This window comes from Rattus norvegicus, chromosome 2, assembly GCF_021556685.1.
Source record: "Rattus norvegicus strain SHRSP/BbbUtx chromosome 2, alternate assembly SHRSP_T2T, whole genome shotgun sequence".
NCBI lineage: Eukaryota > Metazoa > Chordata > Mammalia > Rodentia > Muridae > Rattus > Rattus norvegicus.
The window spans coordinates 37524153-37538951 of record NC_141535.1 but is presented as its reverse complement, the minus strand read 5'-3'; the positions used below and the strand labels follow the sequence as shown (position 1 = coordinate 37538951).

Sequence of the window (14799 nt, the reverse complement as noted above, 5' to 3'; positions counted from 1 at the left end):
ATTCTACATATGAATCCAAATGCTGGTGCTAACATTATAGTAAGTAGCTTTATTTCTTACTATTTTCACATATGTTGTGGGGTACTTCACTTTCCTTTCAAAGCATCTCTTTGAGTATTAGGTACATGAAGTCAAAACCACCTCAGTTTGGTGCCTAACATGCTGCAGGCCTTCTATAAATGTTCTCTTTCTTCTCTTAACTCCCATTTCGAGTATATGTACTTGAGTATAGAAAGATTTTGGTTGATGATTAGTCATATTGTATTACTGAATCACAATCCAATGTAAGTTGAGATTCATAAGGCACTTAATAAAACATAGACTACTTCTGGAAACAAATGTTTTTTAATTCTTATGTATTTTATTGTCCAGTTTTAAACTACTAGAGACATCCAGTTGCTTAATCAGTTTTAGTTTGTACAGGAGAAGTCAAATGTATGAAAGACAAATGTCCTTCTTCCTGATCTGACAGCTACCGTACTCCATTCTCCTATAAACATACGGAGTGCTAGATAAAGGCAGCCCAAGCCCATTCACGTACCTGGGCAATTGTGCGTGCTCATGAGGAGGGTGGAGAAAGCAGAGACAAAAAGGAACGAGTACTCCACACCAGAAACAAGGCACATGTGACCTGAATACGAAGGGAGCAAGCTGGAGCGAACAGCTAGAAGTTGAAGCTTTAATCTCATATACGCAGTCTTGAGTTAGAGCCAGAAAAACTGTCCATCTTGCCAGGAAGGGGGGAGCTTAGCATTTTTTTCAAAACTATGGAAGGAAGGAAAAAGGGAGGGGGAGTCTCTCTTTTTAAAAAGCAAGATGCTAAGCATCCAGTCACATGATTATAAATGATCATAAAGTCTGACCACCTATGTGGAGTAGGAATGCTAAATCAGAATGGGAAAATGATGGCCCCTGGGCCAATAAGAATGTCTTGGTTGTTTTTGAGAAACAAATGCAAGGGAACCTTTATGCAGTTTGTATGCCAAAAATTTCCTGTGGAATATGACAAAAATACATATGTGAATGAAATAAACACAGAAACACAAAAACTGGCCTCTGTAGGCAAAGGCCAGAGGCATACCCAAAGGATTCCAAGAAGACTCTGAAAGACACAAGTATGTTTTAATAACTGGAGAGACTATTGAGGATAAAAAGCACAGCAAATGAGTACAGTTAGGAAAAAAAGCAAAGAATTTGAAAACGCTCCAAATACAACTTTAATTCTATAAATTAAAAAATAAATCTATTAAAGTCAGCAACAAGGAAGTGCTTCAAAACTGATTAGCTACAACTAAACAGAATTGATGAATTAAAATAAGTAAGGAAAGTAATCAGTTTACTTATGAAAACTGAAAACATGACAAGTAAATGTTCAAGAGATATATGAGCATTCATAACACACACACACATACACACACCACACACATGCACCCACTCACACACACACACCACACCACACACACACCACACACACACACACCACACACACACACCACACACACACACACACATGCACCCACTCACACATACACACACACAAATATACACACCACGCACATGCACCCACTCACACACACACATCATACACACACACAAATGCACAGACACACACCACACACATGCACCCACTCACACACACATCACACACACACACACCACACACACACACACACATGCACAGACACACACCACACACATGCACCCACACACACACACACACCCACTCACACACACACACACACATGCACAGACACATACCACACACATGCACCCACTCACACACACACATCACACACACACACACACACACCACACACACACACACACACACACACACCACACCACACCTTTTAGGGAGTGAATAAGTTAAAAAAAGATGAACATAGTTACATTAGTGTAGAAGACTCCTTTTACTTTAGCTCAGTTTACCTTGTAGATGTGTTTGAATTACGATTTTCATTTGGTTCCGATGGAATCTGATGAGGCTTCATCCTGGTGTCATACCTAGTGAAGCCTCCAGACCCTGCAACCAGTCTCAAACCTTTTGCCTACTAATCGTTCTGACTAAACATTAAAGCAAAAAGAAAAGACATCCTTAAGTCAAGGTTAAAGTTAATTCTCAAAGTAGTAACCTTCCTCTACTCAAAGGATGAACAAGCTGAGAAAGAACTTAAGAAATGACACCCTTCACAATAGTCCCAAATAACATAAAATATCTCCATGTGACTGTAACCAAGCAAGTGACAGATGTGTATGGCAAGAACTTCACGTCTCGGAAGAAAGAAATTGAAGAAGACCTCAGAAGATGGAAAGACCTCCCATGCTCATGGATTGGCAGGATTAATATAGTAAAAATGGCCATTTTGCCAAAAGCAATCTACAGATTCAATGCAATCCCCATCAAAATTCCAACTCAATTCTTTATCGAGATAGAAAGAGCAATTTGCAAATTCATTTGGAATAACAAAAAAATCAGGACAGTGAAAACTATCCTCAACAGTAAAAGAACTTCTTGGGGAATCACCATCCCTGACCTCAAGCAGTATTACAGAGCAATAGTGATTTAAAAAAAAAACAAAACTGTGTGGTATTGGTACAAAGACAGATAGATCACTGGAATAGAATTGAAACCCAGAAATGAACCCACACACCTATGGTCACTTGATCTTTGACAAAGAAGCTAAAACCATCCAATGGAAAAAAGACAGCATTTTCAACAAATGGTGCTGGTTCAACTGGAGTGGAGGTCAGCATGTAGAAGAATGCAAATGGACCCATTCTTATCACCCTGTACAAAGTTTAAGTTCAAGTGGATCAAGGACCTTCACATCAAACCAGATACACTCAAACTAATAGAAGAAAAAGTGGAGAAGAATCTCGAACACACGGGCACTGGAGAAAATTTTCTGAAGAGAACATCAATGGCTTATGCTCTAAGATCAAGAATCGACCAATGGGACCTCATAAAACTGCAAAGCTTCTATAAGGCAAAGGACACTGTCATTAGGACAACCAACAGATTGGGAAAAGATCTTTATCCATCCTACATCTGAAAAAGAGCTAATATCCAAAATATACAAAGAACTCAAGAAGTTGGACTCCAGAGAGCCAAATAACCCTATTAAAAATGGGGTACAGAGCTAAACAAAGAATTCTCAACTTAAGAATATTAAATGGCTAAGAAGAAGTACCTAAAGAACTGTTCAACATCCTTAGTCATCAGGGAAATGCAAATCAAAACAACCCTCAGATTCCACCTCGTACCTGTCAGAGTGGCTAAGATAAAAAACTCAGGTGACAGCAGATGCTGGTGAGGATGTGAAGAATGAGGAACACTCCTCCATTGTTGGTAGGATTGCAGACTTGTACAGCCACTCTGGAAATCAGTCTGGCAGTTCCTCAGAAAATTGGACATTGAACTACCTGAGGACCCAGCTATACCTCTCCTGGGCAAATACCCAAAAGATGCTCCAACGTATAACAAGGACACATGCTCCACTATGTTCATAGCAGCCTTATTTATAATAGCCAGAAGCTGGAAAGAACCCAGATGCCCTCCCACACAAGAATGGATACAGAAAATATGGTACATCTACACAATGAAGTACTACTCAGCTATCAAAAACAATGACTTTATGAAATTCATAGGCAAATGGAATAAACTAGAAAATATCCTGAGTGAGGTCACTCAATCACGGAAAAACACACTTGGTATGAACTCATTGATAAGTGGATATTAGCCAAAAAGCTCAAATTACCCAAGATGCAATCCACAGACCACAGGAAGCTCAAGAAGAAGGATGACTAAAATGCAGATGCTCCCACTCCTTCTTATAAGGGGGAAAATATTCATAGGAGGGGATATGGAAGCAAAGTTTAGAGCAGCAACTCAAGGGATGGCCATTCAGAGCCTGGCACACATGTGGCCCATATATATATATATATATATATATATATATATATATATATATATATATATACAGCCACCCAAACTAGATAAGATTGATGAAGCTAAAAACTGCACACGGAAAGAAACTGGATATAGATCTCTCCTGAGAGACACATCCAGAGCATGTCCAATACAGAGGTCAATGCTAGCAGCAAAACACCGGAACTGAGGATAGGACCTCCTTGGGGGGAATTAGAGGAAGGATTGAAAGAGTTGAAGGAGCTTGCAACCCCAGAAAAACAACAATGCCATCCAACCAGAGCTTCCAGGGACTAAACCACTACCCAAAGACTATACATGGACTGACCCAGGGCTCCAACTGCATATGTAGCAGAGAATAGCCTTGTTGGGGCACCAGTGGAAGGGGAAGCCCTTGGGCCTGCCAAGGTTGGACCTCCAGACCAGGGGAATATGGGGGAGGGCAATAAGGGCGATGTATAGGGGGAATACCCGTATGGAGAAGGGGGAGGGGCAGGAATGGGGGATTATGGATAGGAAATTGGGAAGGGGAATAACCTTTGAAATGTAAGTAAAGAAATATATAATAAAAAATTAAAAAAAAACAATGGAAACAGGCTAAACAAAAACAAAAACAAAAAAAAAAACCTTCAAAAAAAAAAGATTATTTGCACATTTTCCCTTGAATTACATCCTTGACTGTCAGTCTTGTGCTCATGTAACAGCTGCACTTGCACTATTAGGGGATCTAGCACCTGGATGTGCCTTTAGCAATCAACCCCACCTTGTGAGCTGAGGCTCACACACAGCACCTCATACCTGCTGTGAGCTGGGGCTCATACCTGCCAAGTGCATGCTCTACCAATCAGCTACTCACACCCTGTCCGGAAAGCATTCCTTCCCAACCTGGTATCCCACTCCTTCTAGCCTGGTATCCCACTTCTTTATTCTATCTCAAAGTGTTTTCTTTTCCTCTTTGAGGCTTGCTCTCTCGACTCCCTACCTTCTGTTGTTCTTTTGTATTAAGAATACTAAAAACATCTCTTCATGCCCCAATTAATTTCCCTGCCTAGTTCCTGTTCACTCTGTAGGTCTCAGCCTGGCTGGCACTTGGTCCAGGCAGCCTTTCTGGTTACAGAGTCTGGTCAGGATGTTCCCCTGAGCTCCCAGACTGCCCCTTAGCACTTAGCAGACTTTATGGTAATTTACTGTTTACTTGTCCTTTCCGACTAGGGGACACTGAAATCCTTAAGGAAAAGTCATATTTCCCCAGCACTTAGAGCAGAGCTTGGCAGGGGATCATGTTGATAAATAATGAAATAAGTGAAGAGAGGGAATAATGAAACTGGAGAAGGGGAAATGAAAAGGTGGCAGGTCAGTCTGGCCCCAGACCCACAGTGCTGGAGCAGAGCTACCCGGCCATCTGGGAGATTCTGCTCCACCATGTTAGGGAGTCTGTTAATCCATTTTCTGATGTCTTCTATGGCAGAATTTTGTGAAGTTTGAATGCTAACAAATATCGTCAGAACATCTAGTGCTAAATACAAAAGACAAGTCCTTACTTTGAGCTTCGAGGCACTGACACCCTTTGAGGTGAGAACTTTAAAATAAACAAGTAGTGACAGACCTGTTGAGCCACCATTGCTACATCTGAGTCAAGTTCATAATCAGTCATGTTTGTTTGAGAGACTTTAACATGCAGTCCTTTGTGCATAATCTCTTTTAGTGAGGGTCAATCCCTTGATTACACTTTTGAGGAGTATTTACAAAATAAACTTTAGAAAAATTTAAATATGGAAGGTCTTACTATGTAACCCAGGTTGCCCTCAAAATTTAAGATCTGCTTCAGCTTCTCTAGGGGTGTAGAATTATAGAGGCTTCTTAACACATCCAGCTTCAGCATGCATATATATGTATGCATATATATATATATATGTATGTAAATTGTGCAACAAAGAAGCCTTATGAATCACAATTTAAAAGCCAGCATTAGATAAATTTAGGTATATAAAAATACATGGAAGGATTGCAGCCCTGAAGGTGATAGGAACTCTATATGAAGACCAACAGAGTCAACTAACCTGGACTGGACCTTTGGGGCTCTCAGAGTCTGAACCACCAACCAAAGAGCATACCTGGGCTGGACCTAGGCCTCCCCACACATATATAGCAGATGAGCAGCTTGGTCTTCATGTGGGTCCCGAACAACTGGAGCAGAGGCTGTCTGAAAAGCTGTTACCTGTCAGTGGGATGTGCTCTTCTAGCTGGACTGCCTTGTCTGACCTCAGTGGGAGAGGGAGTGCCTAGATTCACAGAGACTTGATGTTCTTGGGCTGGGGCGGGGGTGGGGGCATATACCTGGGAAGGGATGACACCCTTTCACAGGGGAAGAGGAGGGGGATGGAGGGAGGATTCTGAGAGGAGGTGACTGGGGTGGGGGGACAATGAGTGAGATGTAAAGTGAATTTAAAAAAGCATGAAAATTCTACAGCAGTGTTGGCTATAGTAAAAGCCTTCAAACAATTTACAGAATAGTACTAACCTGATTTTGGAATCTGGTAATGACAAAAATTTTGAATAAGCCATATCGAGGGATATTTTATATACAATGAAATTCATCCAGAGAATAGACTATAACCACCCTGGTATTGCTTATAATATGTTTTTCTACTGCAATCAGGATGCATAATAGGTCTTTGACCTTAAAAAGTATCTGCACTTCTCCAATAGCAGTCTGTCTGCCTTAAGACATCAGTCTTTTTTTCTCAATTATAGTTCTGCATTCTAGAAGTTCACACAAGGGAATTATTCTGTGTACAGTCTCTCATGTCATTTACCAAATACATCCAGCTGTTGGGTAATCCTGTGTACACCTGAATGGCACTCCACAGCATGCTCATATTCTAAGTGTTAATTTTTGCACTAATTGAGTGCCATCTATGACAGTGACACAGTATTTGAGAGAGGGGTTACACTTTTCTCCATCATGATTCCTAGTGATGCAAGAGACTGAGCTTCCCAGCCATGTCTGAAACTGTGTGTAACATTCTAGTGCAGGGAATGCTTTCTTTTTATGGTTCCAACTGCTACTTTCCTACTGACAGCTGACAGGTCAGTCACACTGCACAACGGTCAACAGCCACACTGCAACTACACAGAATGCTGGAATACCACCCTATCCCCCAGTCCTTAAACCAAGTGGCACCCAACATAGTCTTGGACTGTAATCTTATCTTGACTACGGCTTTTGGCTTCCAAAGAGGGACACTGTAAAATCCACACTTTTAAGCCTCTAGTCATAAGTAAAAGCATTTTGACTTTGACTGGGTTTGGTACTGAAAATGAAGAATGTGAATGCTTGGGAACCTTAGGGTTAAATAGGTAAATCATAGACTGTTCCCTAACACAGGTGTAAATGCTTCACTCACCCCATACCCCATCCTCTAGAATGTTCTAGAAGGACCCATAGACTCTTTGGTGGCACAGAAGTTACAGTTTCCATCTGTACTCAACTTTGGGTTTGACCACTTGAATGCATTCTGGAAGTTCTTGGTGCTTGATTGGTCATTTACTTCAATTTAATTTGCATTTTAAATAATATGCTCACTATACTCCACAGAGCTAAGAAAGTACCCCTCTGCTTACTATTTATTTACGGGTGGTCTGGTAAAAACTGATGAATCACCTGATACTGAGGTTAGGGCAAAGCAGATGGCTGGGCCACGCAGTTCTAAGGGTGGTCTTACTAATCCACAATATTTCCAGAACAGTCAATGTTAGCAGGGACACACTCTGGTACTGCACTCTGGTTCAGTCTGATTGTTATTTGTGATAATTTTCTCACAGTTATAAAGTAGAAACATGTGCTTTACAGTACTTATGAAGGGCAACTTGATACTGCTTTGTGTCTGTATGCCTGCATGTGGGATTAGTTTTTTATTTGTTTTGTTTTTCAACACAGGGTTTTGTTGTTGTAAAAATATATAAAATAGAAAAGAGTAACAGTGTCTTTTTCCCCAGCTTGTTCTGCACCTCGGCGCCCAGATATCTGCTAGATATCTTGGCAGAAACACAGCCCAGCTGCACACTTTCCTACACTCAAACCCTCACATAAAAGAACACACAACACAATAATCTTAGATCCAATTGGTAAGAAATAATTGCCCACTTAAACATACAAAGCCCGGTACCATCTATCCCTTGAGAACATTAATAACAGCCTGTAAATACACAGAGCAGAATCTTAACATCACCTGCCATGGCTTCTCCCCTCTCTCCGTCTCCTCTTCTCCTTTCTCTCCCTTAGTCTCCTCCTCTTCCTTCAAACTTCTCTTCCGCCCATCCTTCCTTCTCCTCCAATGACAGGCCTCCTTCTATCCTGTACCTGCCTCACCTGTGACATCATCCTACAGGGTTTCTCTGTGTAGTCCTGGCTGTTCTGGAACTTGCTTTGTAAACTAGACTGGTCCTGAACCCACAGATCTGTCTGCCTCTGCCTCTCGAGTGCCAGAGGTGTATGCCACCACCACCCAGAAGGGCGTTTTGGTTTTTAAATTTATTTTTATTTTTATTTTACATGTTTGGGCATCTTGCCTGCACATATGTTTTTGCACCCACTGTGTGCCTCACACCCATGGAGGCCAGAAGAGGGGTATCAGATCCCTTGAAACTAGAATTACAGACAGCTCTAAGCTGCCATATTGATTGCTTGGTCCTTTAGAAGAGCACAGGTCCTTTAGAAGAGCAGCCAGTGCTCTTAACCATGGAATAAACTCTCCAAACCTGGAGTAAGTGTTCTGATATACCTCCAAGTAATTAAAATACAATATACTATTAAATGTTAGTTACTAAGATATGTCAATTGGAAAAGAGAGATTCTAGCCTACAGAAATGGTATTTCCTATAAAAGTTTAAAAATTTTCTAGACTAAAGTTTGTAAAAAATCATTTCAGTAACAGCTGAAAAATTATCTACATATCCCACTAAAATATTTAAAATCTTTAATTCTTATAAAAGTAATTTACTGTACAAATTAATATTCACAAATGTTTCACACTAAATGGGCCTCTCTTTAGCTATATAAATTCCCTAATGAATCCCATCTCTTAGAACCACAAGAAAGGATAAGATTTGGTTGTTCATAGAAATTAATCATAGGAAAGATCCATTATATAACCTATTTTACCTGTTTACCAATGGCAAACAAAGGTTTTGAATGAAAGTCAGCGTTGGATTAAGAATTGCTATAATGGGCTCAGCATTTGAGAGCACAGCTGCTTTTCCAGAGGTCCCAGGTTAGGTTCCAAGCACTCAAATAATTGCTCAAAAGCATTTCTTACTCCAGTTCCACAGGATGTGGTACTCTCTCCTATCTCCATAGATCCTAGGCATGCACATAGCACACATAGATCTATGCAGGCAAACACGCATATACATGAAATAAAATGATTACTTTAAAGAAGATTAAGGTGAGCTGGTCACTAATTTTTATGTGGGAAACATACTAGGTGAAATATAAGGACCTAATGAAATTCATGGTATGTAATTTTATTTTCTACCAATTAGTAATTCTAAACCATTAGAGTCAGAAGTCTAGGTATGCATATTGCTCTCAAAGTATACTGTCTGGACATTCTAGTTCTTTGTTTAGTGAGGTGAGGTAATAAATTAATTAACCTTAACTTTTTTTTCTTTTATTGGATATTTTTTTATTTACTTTTCAAATGTTATTCCCTTTCCTGGTTTCCTGGACATATGCCTCCATCCCATCCCTTTCCCCTCTTTCTCTAAGGGTGTTCCAGATCCCATCCACTCCCTCCCCCTACATTCCTCTATACTGGGGGATCCGACCTCAGCAGGACCAAGGGCTTCTCCTTCCATTGCTGCCCAACAAGGCCATCCTCTCCTACATCTGCAGCTGGAGCCATGGGTCAGTCCATGTATAGTCTTTGGGTAGTGGTTTAGTCCCTGGGAGCTCTGGTTGGTTGGCATTGTTGTTCTTACGGGGTTGCAAGCCCCTCTTTCAGTCCTTCCTCTAATTCCTCTAATGAGGATCCAATTCTCAGTTCAATGGTTTGCTGCTAGCATTTGCCTCTGTATTTGACATGCTCTGGCTCTGGACACAGCTATATCAGGTTCCTGTCAGCATGCACTTCTTAGCTTCATCCATCTTATCTAGTTTTGGTGGCTATATATATGGGCCACATGTGGGGCAGGCTCTGAATGGCCATTCCTTCAGTCTCTGCTCCAAACTTTGCCTCCATATCCCCTCCTATATATAATTTTGTTCCCCCTTTAAAGAAGGACTGACACATCCACACTTTGGTTGTCCTTCTTGAGCTTCATGTGGTCTGTGGATTGTATCTTGGGTAATTCAAGCTTTTGGGCTAATATCCACTTATCAGTGAGTGCATACCATGTGTGTTTTTCTGTGATTGGGTTACCTCACTCACGATGATATTTTCTAGTTCCATTTGTTGAAAATGCTATCTTTCTTCTGTTGGATGGTTTTAGCTCCTTTGTCAAAGATCAATGACCGTAGGTGTGTGGGTTCATTTCTGGGTCTTCAGTTCTGTTCCACTGATCTACCTGCCTGACTCTGTACCAATACCATACAGTTTTTATCACTATTGCTCTGTAATACTGCTTGAAGTCAAGGATGGTGATTCCCCCAGAAGTTCTGTTATTGTTAAGTATGGTTTTCGCTATCCTAGGTTTTTTGTTATTCCAAATGAATTTGCAAATTGCTCTTTCTCTCTTGATAAAGAATTGAGTTGGAATTTTGATGGGGATTGCATTGAATCTGTAGATTGCTTTTGGCAAAATGGCCATCTTTCCTATATTCATCCTGCCAATCCATGAGCATGGAAGATCTTTCCATCTTCTGAGATCTTCCTCAATTTCTTTCTTCAGAGATTTGAAGTTCTTGTCATACAGATCTTTTACTTGCTTCATTAAAGTCACACCAAGATATTTTACGTTATTTGGTACTATTGTGAAGGGTGTGGTTTCCCTAATTTCTTTCTCAGCCTGTTATCCTTTGAGTAGAGGAAGGCTACTGATTTGTTTGAGTTAATTTTATATCCAGCCACTTTGCTGAAGTTGTTTATCAGGTTAAGTAGTTCTCTAGTGGAACTTTTGGGGTCGCTTGAGTACACTATCCTATCATCTGCAAATAGTGATATTTTGATTTCTTCCCTTCCAATTTGTATCCCTTTGATCTCCTTTTGTTGTCTGATTGCTCCGGCTAGGACTTTGAGTACTATATTGAATAAGTAGGGAGAGAGTGGGCAGCCTTGTCTGGTCCCTTATTTTAGTGGGATTACTTCCAAGTTTTTCTCCATTTAATTTGATGTTAGCTACTGGTTTGCTGTATATGGCTTTTACTATGTTTAGATATGGGCCTTGAATTCCTGATCTTTCCAGGACTTTTATCATGAAGGGGTGTTGAATTTTGTCAAATGCTTTCTCAGCATCTAATGAAATAATCATGTGGTTTTTATCTTTCAGTTTGTTTATATAATGGATTACGTTGATGGTTTTCTGTATATTAAACCATCCCTGCATGCCTGGGATGTAGCCTACGTGATCATGATGGATGATCGTTTTGATGTGCTCTTGAATTCGGTTTGCCAGAATTTTATTTAGTATTTTTGCGTCAATATTCCTAAGGGAAATTGGTCTGAAGTTCTCTTTTTTTGTTGGGTCTTTGTGTGGTTTGTTAGGTATAATAGTAACTGTGGCTTCATAGAAGGAATTTGGTTAGTGCTCTGTCTGTTTCAATTTTGTGGAATAGTTTGGACAGTATTGATATGAGGTCTTCTATGAAGCTCTGATAGAATTCTGCACTGAACCCATCTGGACTTCGACTCTTTTTGGTGGGGAGACTTTTAATAACTGCTTCTATTTCTTTAGGCGTTATGGGGTTGTTTAGATGATTTGTTTGTTCCCAATTTAACTTTGGTACCTGGTATCTGTCTGGAAAATTGTCCTTTTCCTCCAGATTTTCCAGTTTTGTTGAATATAGGCTTTTGTAGTAGGATCTGATGATTTTTCTTTTAATTTCTTCAGATTCTGTTCTTATGTCTCCCTTTTCATTTCTGATTTTCTTAATTTGGATACACTCTCTGTGACCTCTGGTTAGTCTGGCTAAGTAAGGGTTTATCAATCTTGTTGATTTTCTCAAAGAACCAGCTCCTGCTTTTGTTGATTCTTTGTATAATACTTTTCATTTCTACTTGGTTGATTTCAGCTCTGAGTTTGATTATTTCTTGCCTTCTACTCCTCTTGGGTTTATTTATTTCTTTTTGTTCTAGAGCTTTAAGGTGTGCTGTCAAGCTGCTGACAGATGCTCTCTCCTGTTTCCTTTTGCGGGCACTCAGAACTATGAGTTTTTCCTGTTAGTACCGTTTTCATTGTGTCCCATAAGTTTGGGAATGTTGTATCTTCGTTTTCATTATATTCTAAGAAGTCTTTAATTTCTTTCTTTATTTCTTCCTTGACCAAATTGTCATTGAGTAGAGCATTGTTCAACTTCCATGTCTATGTGCCTTTCTGTTATTATTGTTGTTATTGAAGAGCAGTCTTAATGCGTGGTGATTTGATAGGATGCATGGGATTGTTTCTATCTTCCTGTATCTGTTGAGGCTTGTTTTGTGACCAATTATATGGTCAATTTTGGAGAAAGTTCCATGAGGTGCTGAGAAGAAGATATATCCTTTTGTTTTAGGATGGAATGTTCTATAAATATCTGTTAAATCCAATTGGTTCATAACTTCTGTTAGTTTCTCTACATCACTGTTTAATTTCTGTTTCCATGATCTGTCCACTGAGAGTGGGGTGTTGAAGTCTCCTACTATTATCGTTTGAGGTGCAATGTGTGCTTTGAGCTTTAGTAAGGTTTCTTTCATGAATGTAGGTGCCCTTGCATTTGGAGCATAGATATTTAGGATTGAGAGTTCATCTTGGTGGACTTTTCCTTTGATGAATATGAAGTGTCCTTCCTTATCTTTTTTAATGACTCTTGGCTAGAAGTCAATTTTATTTGATATTAGAATGGCAACTACAGCTTCTTTCTTCGGGCCATTTGCTTGGAAAATTGTTTTCCAGCCATTTACTCTGAGGTAGTGCCTGTCTTTGTCTCTGAGGTGTTTTTCCTTCATGCAGCAAAATGCTGGATCCTCTTTAGGTATCCAGTCTGTTAGTTTATGTCTTTTTATTGGGAAATTGAGTCCGTTGATGTTGAGAGATATTAAGGAATAGTCATTCTCACTTCCTGTTATTTTCATTGTTAAAACTGGAATTATGTTTGTGTGTCTCTCTTTTGGTTTCATTTGCAAGGAGATTATATTCTCACTCTTTGTATGGTGCAGTTTCCTTGTATTGGAGTTTTCCATCTATTATCCTTTGTAGGGCTAGATTTGTAGAAATTATTGTGTAAATTTGGTTTTGTTATGGAATATCTTGGTTTCTCCATCTATGTTAATTGAAAGCTTAGCTGGATACAGTCACTTCGGCTGGCATTTGTGTTCTCTTAGAGTCTGTATGACATCTGTCCAGGATCTTCTGGCTTTCATAGTCTCTGGTGAGAAGTCTGCTGTAATTCTTATAAGTCTGCCTTTATATGTCACTTGACCTTTTTCCCTTACTGCGTTTAATATTCTTTCTTTGTCTTGTGCATTTGCTGTTTTAATTATTCTGTAATGGGAGGAATTTCTCTTCTGGTCCAATCTATTTGGAGTTCTGTAGGCTTCTTGTACATTTATGGGCATCTCTTTCTTTAGGTTAGGAAAGTTTTCTTCTATAATTTTGTTGAATATATTTACTGGCCCCTTTAGTTGGGAGTCTTCACTTTCTTCTATACCTATTATCCTTAGGTTTGATCTTCTCATTTTGCCCTGGATTCCTGTATGTTTTGGGCTAGGAGCTTTTTGCGTTTTACATTATCATTGACAGTTGTTTCGATGTTTTCTATGGTGTCTTCTGCCCCTGAGATTCTCTCTTCTATCTCTTGTATTCTGTTAGTAATGCTTGTGTCTACGGCTCCTTGTCTCTTCCTTTGGTTTTCTATATCTCTGGGCTGTCTCCCTTTGTGCTTTCTTTATTGTTTGTATTTCCATTTTCAATTCCTTCACCTGTTTGGTTGTGTTTTCTTGTAATTCTTTCCGTGATTTTTGTGTTTCCTCTCTAAGGTCTTTTACTTGTTTACTTGTGCTTTCCTGCGTTTCTCGAAGGGGGTTCTTTATGTCTTTCTTAAAGTCCTCCATCATTATCAAAAAAATGTGATTTCAAATCTAAATCTTGCTTTTCTCATGTGTTTGGATAGCCAGTCTTTTCTTTGCTGGGAGAACTGGGCTCTGATGATGCCAAGTAGTCTTAATTTCTGTTGATTAGGTTCCTGTGCTTGCCTCTAGCCATTGGGTTGTCTCTGGTGTTTGCTTGTCTTCCTGTTTCTGGGAGTGACTTGGCCCTGCTGTAGGCCTCCATGTCATCACTCCTGTAGAACTATTTTCCTGTTTTCTTTCAGCCTTTCCTGAGAACAGGTGCTCTGCTCTCAGCTGTGGTGGTGCTCCTGGAGACTGTCTTCCAGTTCTAGGCACAGGCAGGAATCACCCAGCGGGCACAGTTGGCACCATGAGATTCCCTCTTGTGTCTGGTCTATTGGCAGAGGGTATTCTCCTCTGACTTCTCAGGAGTATCCACACTTCTCTCCCCCATGGGATTTGGGTGCGGGGAGCTGTTTGACCTGATCAGTTTGGTCCTGGGGTCAGACCAGAACTGCAGGTACTGGTGGCTGTCTCTTCCTATATCCCTCTGTCAAGAGGCGCTGTGCATTTTCCCTGTGGGCCGAGGTGTGCAGAGGTGGCAGTCTGTCCTGCGGCCTCAGGATATCT

The 14799-nt window shown here is 40.1% G+C and overlaps 1 protein-coding gene across 4 annotated transcripts in view; it reads left to right on the top strand.

The window, feature by feature from the left end:
• Cwc27 (CWC27 spliceosome associated cyclophilin) overlaps window positions 1–14799 on the top strand; it is a 203213-nt gene that overhangs the window by 153658 nt on the left and 34756 nt on the right. The window lies entirely within an intron of this gene.